The 8420-nt window shown below is 44.9% G+C and overlaps 2 long non-coding RNA genes across 2 annotated transcripts; one reads left to right on the top strand and one right to left on the bottom strand.

Annotated features, from left to right (window-relative positions):
• Positions 1-278: 278 nt before the first annotated feature.
• Positions 279-526, top strand: LOC103626212 (uncharacterized). Its single transcript, XR_552771.2, has 2 exons — positions 279-358; positions 458-526. It is a non-coding gene; the product is annotated as an uncharacterized lncRNA (long non-coding RNA).
• Positions 527-4837: 4311 nt separating this feature from the next.
• On the bottom strand, positions 4838-6653 carry LOC103626213 (uncharacterized). The gene is made up of 2 exons (XR_552772.3): positions 6367-6653; positions 4838-5393 (listed from the first exon to the last, which is right to left on the bottom strand). It is a non-coding gene; the product is annotated as an uncharacterized lncRNA (long non-coding RNA).
• Positions 6654-8420: the final 1767 nt, after the last annotated feature.

The following is an 8420-nucleotide window of genomic DNA, read 5'->3' on the forward strand; positions in this document are numbered from 1 at the left end:
TATATTGCTATATGCTATGCATATATATATATCAATATTACATTATTACACATACATATAATTATATATATAGGTCCTGTACCTGTAAATACGCAGGAGGGCCAGTAGGGACGACTAGGTCGACTAGGACCCGATTAGTCGACCTAATCGTCGACTAATCGCGGTTAGTCGCCTGGTCGCCTAGGTGTCTCGACTAGCTAGTCGGGCGACTTGAAACCATTGTTGTGTTAATCATGCCTTAGCAAACTTATGTGGGTGACATCACTGATCTTGATGATGAACCAGATGGAGAAAATCCTCGCTGCGTACAGAAAGGCTTCGAAGCAATGGTGCTCCACCCAGAACAAGCTGGCTCAAGGTATGGCGTGGTCTTGCTGGCCCCTATGGCAGCGCATTGTATTTGTTGCTGACTGCGATGATGTGAGTAGTGACTTTTTGTCTACTCTTTGCAAAACAGTGAGGCAACGGGGCAGGAAGCGCACCATGGTCGGATGAATGGAGAAGAAGAAAAATATGTGGCATGGAATGGATGTATGTTATTAGAAAGACCGTCGTCTAAAACGAGAGTGATGTACCACCATTGCTATATTTTTTTAGCGGTGAGTGGCTTTGGCTGCTGTAACGTTTGTGAAATCTCGAACTATGTTGCCTGGTTGCACCATTTGGTCAGAACTCAGAAGCAGAGTGTCGTTTCATCCAGAAGTGGGAGAAGTTTTATTCGTTTCTCATGCATGATAACTGGAAGACATGGTTGGGGTATGACTTGCTTGTTTGTGCCCTCCATTGACATGATCATCATGGCAAATGTGTTGCCAGTGTTGTGGGTGAGGGTGGACCCCTACCGCACGGTGGAGTGGCGATAGGTCAAAGAAACGATAGGCTGCTTCTGAGATGAGTATCTTGCATCCCTAGGGTTTATTTTAAGTTGTATTGCCTCAGTCTAAATTTTTTATCCCATTGGGATTTTTGAACTCAAGTATCTAAAAAGTACTATTCATACCACTTAACCAACTCAGCTAGAGTCCCTTTCGCACTATATTTTGTACCATTTTGACTTACTTGAGTATTTAGTTTTTTTAAAAATTTTGGTTTAGCATTTCATCTGATATAGTAAGTGTAGACCATGAAATTACTATCAGGGTTGAAAACGAACGGGTAAAATTTAGTCCCAACTCGTACCATTTTTCATATTTGATGTCTGTTTTTGTATTTGCAGAAAGTCTTGAAACTGGCCAAAAAACGGAGAGGGTCGGGATCCATTTTTGTCCAGATTGAACCTGTATTTATTCCATATTTGAAAAATTCGGGATAAGCCTAATATGCATTAGTGCATAAACTAAAGCCTCATATCCTTAGATGACAAATTATAGCACAAATGATTATTCTAGTCGTTGGAATTAGGGTAAAAGAGGTAGTATGAGTGGTAGGTTTGGGGTCTAGGACCAGGGCTCTGGTGCTTGGGCGTCCTCGGGCTAGTGTTTGGGGAAGGCGCGATACTGTTCACGCGATGAACAATAGTGTTGGATGAACAGGATCTCGAGTGAACAGTGGCACAGATGAACAGTAATGCTAACGACTAGTAGACGCGCTGAACAGTAGACGATGTGGTAGAAGCACGGGCAAGATACTTGCTTGCTTGATTTTTCATTAATTGAAGGGGCACATTTATATAGTTGAGATAGTGGCCTTCTAGGTAACCAACCTTATCTAAGATCTAACAAACCAATCTTTATCCATTTGAAATTATCTCAAACGACCAACCGTATCTAAGAAACCAAAACTTATCCATCTAAACTCCATCTCAGACTAACAAACTGATGTTTATCCATTCAAACAAATTAGCTGATTTTATTAGGGTTGTTGGGCTGCCGGTCATAACATCTCTCCTGGCCTCAAAAACAGGTCGTCCTCGAGCTGGAAGGCACAAGATTAAGGGGTGGAGATCTTCCGCAGTAGCCACCTCGTTGTCGTCGGTGGTCACCTCAAGGTAGAAGAGGCGTTCACAATGATGGCCCCGCCAAACGGCTCATCCTAGTTGTAGCATAGACCCTAGTGGCGTCGCTTCACCATCTATGCTAGGTGAGGCACTTGAACGTCAATACTGTTGGGGCTAAGGTTGTCGCCGCTGGCCTAGCCAGTGTTGCTAGCGTAGGGGATGGCACAACCGATAGACGCGTAGAGGGCTGACGGTGTTCGTACAACCGGACGAGGGCCATGGCCTATTACAGGCCCGCAGGGGCGCACAACTCGACATCGACGTGGAGGCGTCATGGAAGGCCATCGATGAAGAGTTGTATCTGCTGGTACGTCGCCGACGATGGGTCGGCGTGGCAGATGAGGGCCAAGAATCAATCCTGATAGTCTTCCACTATGGAGCGGAATTGAAGACGTGCGGCCTCGTTGAGAGAGTTGTTCTGTAGGGGAAGGCCGAAGCGCTGGTGGAACAATCCTTGAAACGCTGCCACGAAATGGTGCCCTCATCACGTTCCAACATGTGGTACTATTGTTGGGCGGTGCCGGTGAGATGTAACGAGGTGATCCAGACTTTGTCTGCGTCAAGTGTGTGGTGGCCATGGAAGAAATGTTCACAGCGATTCAACCAACCCATGAGGTCTTCTTTATCATCAAAAGTAGGGAAAAGAAGTTTGGGGAAGGGAGGGGTGGTGTTGATAGGAGCAACGACATTGTAGATGTGTGGTGGGATGTGGTCTTCAGTGAAACTAGGGAGCGAGGAAGGGGAGTGCGGGAATGGTTTCTGGTGGATGGGTAAGGGCATTGTTGGTGCGATGGAACATGCATAAGGCAGAACTAGGGAAGATGTGGGTGATGGTAGGGGGCATGGCTGATGACGAGGTTATGGCGACAGTTGGGATGGATGGCGAGGGGCTGGCGGTGTCTAGAATTGGACTGGTGGTGGCTAGGATGTGTGCAATTCCGCCGTAACCTGGTAGGCCCTAGGGAAAAGGAGATGTTGGTGGTGGTGGCGGTGGTGGTAGTCGGTCGGCTAGGCTGTTGATGGCGGTGGTGAGGACGACAAACTGTTGCAACATTAGCGGCTAGAATGTAGCTTGAGGAATTAAGGTCGTATGGCCGGCGGTCATGGAGGTGGTTGTTACGATAGAGGTGGTGGCGATGGCAGAGCTGCAGGGGCTATGATTGTTGGAGGTGTGTCATCGGAACTTGGCATCGTTGATACCAGATTGTTGGAATTAGGGTTACAAAGGTAATACGAGTGGTAGGTTTGGGGTCTAGGACCAGGACCCCGACGCTTGGGCACCGTCGGGCTGGTGGTTGGGGAAGACGAGGTGAACAATGGATGAGTAGTACCCACGTTGAACAGTAGCGCCGGATGAACAAGATCTTGGGTGAACAATAGCGCAGATGAATGGTAATGTGATGAACAATAGACACGATGAACAATAGGCGAGGTGGGAGAAGCGCGGGCAAGATACTTGCCTGCTTGATCTTTCATTAATTGAAGGGGTACATTTATTTAGTTGAGATAACAACCTTCTAGCTAATTAACCTTATCTAAGATCTAACAAACCAATGTTTATCCATCTAAACTCTATCTCAGACGACCAACCTTATCTAACAAACCAATACTTATCCATCTAAACTCTATCTCAGACTAATTAACTAATGTTTATCCATCCAAATAGACTAGTTGATTTTATTAGGGCTGCTGGGCTGCCAGTCATAATACTAGCCATGAACTCTCCTCAATGACAAGTAGACTAAAGGCTCAAACATTGGTCGTAGCTATATGTGCACCACTAGCAACCAAATAACAATGTAATGTTGCCTCTATGTATCTATTTATTTCATGTTATTGCCCTGCTAGTCTTGTGTGTTTGTATTAAATTATAAGTTTTTGCTTAATATTTCTGATCTCGACTATTCTAGGTTCGACCCCGTTTTCAATGATAAAATGCGAAAACAAAAACAGAAGAGAGGCTTATTGGTACACTTCTATCCGTTTTCATCCCTAATACTATTACGACAATATTTGTATTAAATGTTTGTTACACATTTAGGTGGAGGGTTTTAAACACAATATGTCTGGATCGTCCAGTACAACAATTATGCGAAACTCGAGGGTTGATGCATCCTTAAGTATATTGTTGGAGGTTGTCAGTGGAGAAAAGAGTATGATTCTTTTGTAGAAAAGTATCTCATGAAAGTGGTCTCAAAGTTGAATGCAATGGTTCTTTCTATTGCTAGTCCATCCGATCAAGTATTGACCACATAAACTTTAAGGGCCCTTTTGTTTGAGTACTGTACACGATATCATAGGATTTACGAGCATATAAACTATTTATGTTTTCATATGACTATCAAAGTAATTTGTCATTCCTTATTAGATCCGCTCTTTCTTTTATCTTGAAAAATTCATATAATGGTGTTGCAGTGTGATGCAGAGTTCATAAATAGAGAAAGGGGCAATTGCATGGTTGCCTATGCTCGACTGACTCTATTTTCATCCCTGTTTTTCAAACTTTGCACCGTTATCCCTTTTTTTTTTCTGAAACAAAACCTCCATTTGCCCATATTTCATTATAATTACATAACAGTGTTATCTCAGCCCATAAAAGACGTTCCTAGTCTTACACCATTGCCTCTTTTATTATCGATTGTTTGCAAATTTGCTCTATTTTGATATAAAAGTTTAGGGGAACATATCTGATACACATAGCAAATCATGCATATAATGCACATATTAAATCATGTTTATGTATTCTAGATCTAACGTCCACTATTGTCCTGTATATTTTATAAAAAAAAACCTCTACCACTAACATCCACTTCTACGCTTGAAGGCGAGAGACATTAAATCTAGAATAGATGGACATGATTTAATATATGCACCAAAGTGCCATGTACACCGGACCCAAGAAGAATAGGATGAACAATGTTTGCGACAAGTCTAATACCTACAAGAGATACAAAGAATAAGAGGAACAATGTTTTAATGCTACAGATCTGTAATACTTAACTAGAAAAGCGCTCATAAGGATCGAAAGACCCAAGGGATTGTTCTAAATTGGGCTTCTAATATTGACTTAATTAAAAACTACTTCACGCCGACTAGGCTTGGCGTTCCAGTGTGGGTGGGTGTCAAACCAAGGCTGGCATATTTTTTTTGCCATGAAGGCTAGATGAGAGCATTCGGCAATTGCAGCCACCGGGCAGGAATGAGTGAGATCTAGGAGCGATGTAGAGATATTTAATTTGCCAAGTTCCATTTCTCCACGAGAACCAACTGCACGGAAATGGAAGCATGCATTTTGGTCTTGGCTTTCTGGCTGGGACAGGCAGCATCATGTATTCATGTATTCCCACGGTCCTTGAATTCAGGTCAACTCCTGAGCCTATCCCTCTGGCGAGTGTTTCTAGTGAACATTGATAGACAACAAATCAGTATTAACAAAGATGGTAAAACTGAAGCAGTGTAGTAAACAACATAAAAGTACTACTGTCTAGAATCGTAAATGGTTAGATTTGAAAGACGCCCGATAACATTTTAGATAAAGATGCTGGTTAATTAGCTTTTCCCGGTTACATATCGGTAGGGCTTTTTATGTGCAAACGACGCCTAAGATGTACTCATGCAGTTGATACAATTAAGTCTCTGCATCAGGTTCAGCATGTCACTCAATGTGTCACTACTTTTCGCAGAACAACATACACACATAAGAGTATTTTTCGAAGGTCTTAGATGTATCTACCTTGAATCTCGAAACCAAGGTGGTTGCATTGGAAACAAGGGTGTTTGGTTTGAGGAACAACCCGTTCATCCCACAAATTTTGTTCCTCATGTTTGTACTCATGATTATTACCTTGTGAGAGATGAGATAGCAGAGAATCAACCCATTCTATTCCAAAACAAGGGTGGTGATCTAGTAAGGATGGCCGAAGGTGGGCAAACAGCAGCGGGGCGGCTCAGCCGGGGCAGAGGTTACTCCAGTGAGCAATTCCGCACAGGAAAAGGATGAATCCGTGACTGATTAAGGCAAGGAGGGTTGTGCGAGGCTCGACGAGTTCAGGGGTCTAGGCACGTGCTATGGCTGAAGAGCTAGTGACAGTGTGCCACGTTGAGGCGGAGCGGGCGCGCGGAGTTCAACTCCGAAGAGTGATTTGACTACGGCAGGCACGAAAACATAGGGATGGTTTCATACGGTGTCGGTGAGGCAAAGCTCGGAGTTCACTCCTCGTCCTCGACAACGGGGCGCGACTGCAACTTCGACATGGCGACGACGAATCTCAGCGGGCCTGTCATGGTGGCAATTACAGGTGACTGGACTCGAGGGAATGGAGTAAGAACCAGGGCACGTCCTAAGTACACCAAGCCTGGGCGGAACTCACCGGCGCAAGAGGGACGATGGGAGCACAACGACGGCGATGGACGGACGTCGTCGGCTTGACAAGGGCGCTCCGGGGTGTGCGAGAGCAGGGAGATGGCTGAGCAACTGCACGAATGGGGAGCGGGATGCGCACGGGGCTCCGGGTCTTCCTACTTGAAGGACGGATGACGTGGAGACGAGTGTCATGGGGGGCAGGCTGGCGGTTGCGGCCGTGAGGAGTTTGGGCGTGCACGGGTGAGGCGGGCCGCAGCCCGCGGGCGGACGGTTGAAGACAACGGCATGGCTGACAGGCAAGCCCGAGCTGGCAGCGAGCGAGGTGGGTGGTGGGGTAACAGCTGCGCCGACGTGTGGGTCCGAGGTGGCAATGGACGAAGGCGGGGGCGTGGGCGAGACCGAGACCGCGACGGCATGTTGGCCCAGGCTGCAGCGAGGCAGGGCGCGGGAGCCGGTGTGCAGGCGCGGGGAATGGCTCGATGGGGGGCTGAAAATTGGGTAAGGGGAGAGAGAGAAAGGTTTTTTTTTCCTTTTTCTATTTTATTTAGAATTTGTTTCCCCCCTTTTGAATTCAAATTCAAATCATATGCTTAATTTCAAATAAATGCCTTAACAATCAAACTAACAAATAAAAGCTTGTGCTCCAGCATGAGATGCATCAAACGTGATTTCCTAGGGTTTTATTTTATTTGTTTTTATTATACCTAATATAATTCTACCCCTTTTAAAGAAAAAAAAGATAGAATTAACATTTGGGCTTTTTAAAAGAAATTTTAATATTCGAAAAATTCAGGATGTTACACCTAAGGTCTCTCAACGATTGAGGGAACTAAATCTTCTAATATAACTTGTGTGTATGGGCACCAAGGAAAACATGTTAGAATCTATACTGTGTAGGATCGATTCCTAAGTCCTTAGAAAACCAATCCGTAACTGGAAGTGAAATCTTTATGACGAGTACATCTCTTCTACTAAGAGGAATAGGAAAACATACCTTATTGTTGGAGAGTTGTAGTTGCTGTCTTCATATTGTTGTCCTGCAGAGAAACAGCACGCATCGAATCCGAGCTGCCGTTGGTTGTAGCGTTTCCGGACACTCCGACACTTAGGCGATGGGGGCCTCTGGTAGCTAGGGTTTTGGGGCGAGGTACTTGCGTTAGTCTTTCCTGCGACCCCTTAGTCCTATATATATAGCGTCGTGTGCCTGGGGGCTCCAACCGAGGTTAGCGTGGGCCCTCCCGATCAAGGGCCCGATTAAAGGAACGATAGTTGGGTTAAGCCCAATCCAGTCTCTATTGACCGGCTGTAGAGGACACACCCAACAATCTCCCCTTTGTTCTCTACATTCCTTGTACTCAACTTTTCTGGATTCCATCCCTCGACAAGTTTACACATAGAGACCAATGCGTGACAATAACCGATTAAGTATCATCGCACTCATTGACTACAACATGCTCTCCTGCTTCAGAACGAAAAGAGACTTCATTTGGTTGCAATCTGTAGCCCCTTTGATTCAAGATCATAGGTACTCCCTTAAAACCCATGCCGGCTGCGTGCTTACTAAACACGCTGGGTAGAAGACCTTTTGTGAGCGGATCCGCTAGCATCTGCTATCTTCTGTTATGCTCATCTTTTATGATTTGATCCTGAATCTACTCCTTAACAACATAATACTAAAAGTCAATGAACTTGGCAGCGCCACATGACTTGCTGTTATAGGAGTACGGTACCGCTGGCTCATTATCGCAGTAAATTCTCAGTGGTCGCTCTATGCTATCAACCACTCTTAATCCGGGTACAAATTTCTTTATCTTTATTGCCTGCCCATTTGCCTCATGCATGGTTACAAACTCAGTGTGCATTGTCGACGATGCTCTCGCTGTCTGTTTGCAACTTTTATAAGAAATAACTCCCCCAGATATAGTAAATTTATACCTCAAAATAGGGAACTAGATCTTATATTTGTTAGCATGAGGCCATTTTCGTACCTTAGAGGTACATTAGAGCCTTCTTAACTGCTTAACAGTGTTCTATGCTTGAGTTGATCTGATATCTCCCAAG

Source organism: Zea mays, chromosome 5 (genome assembly GCF_902167145.1).
Source record: "Zea mays cultivar B73 chromosome 5, Zm-B73-REFERENCE-NAM-5.0, whole genome shotgun sequence".
NCBI classification, from domain to species: Eukaryota; Viridiplantae; Streptophyta; class Magnoliopsida; order Poales; family Poaceae; genus Zea; species Zea mays.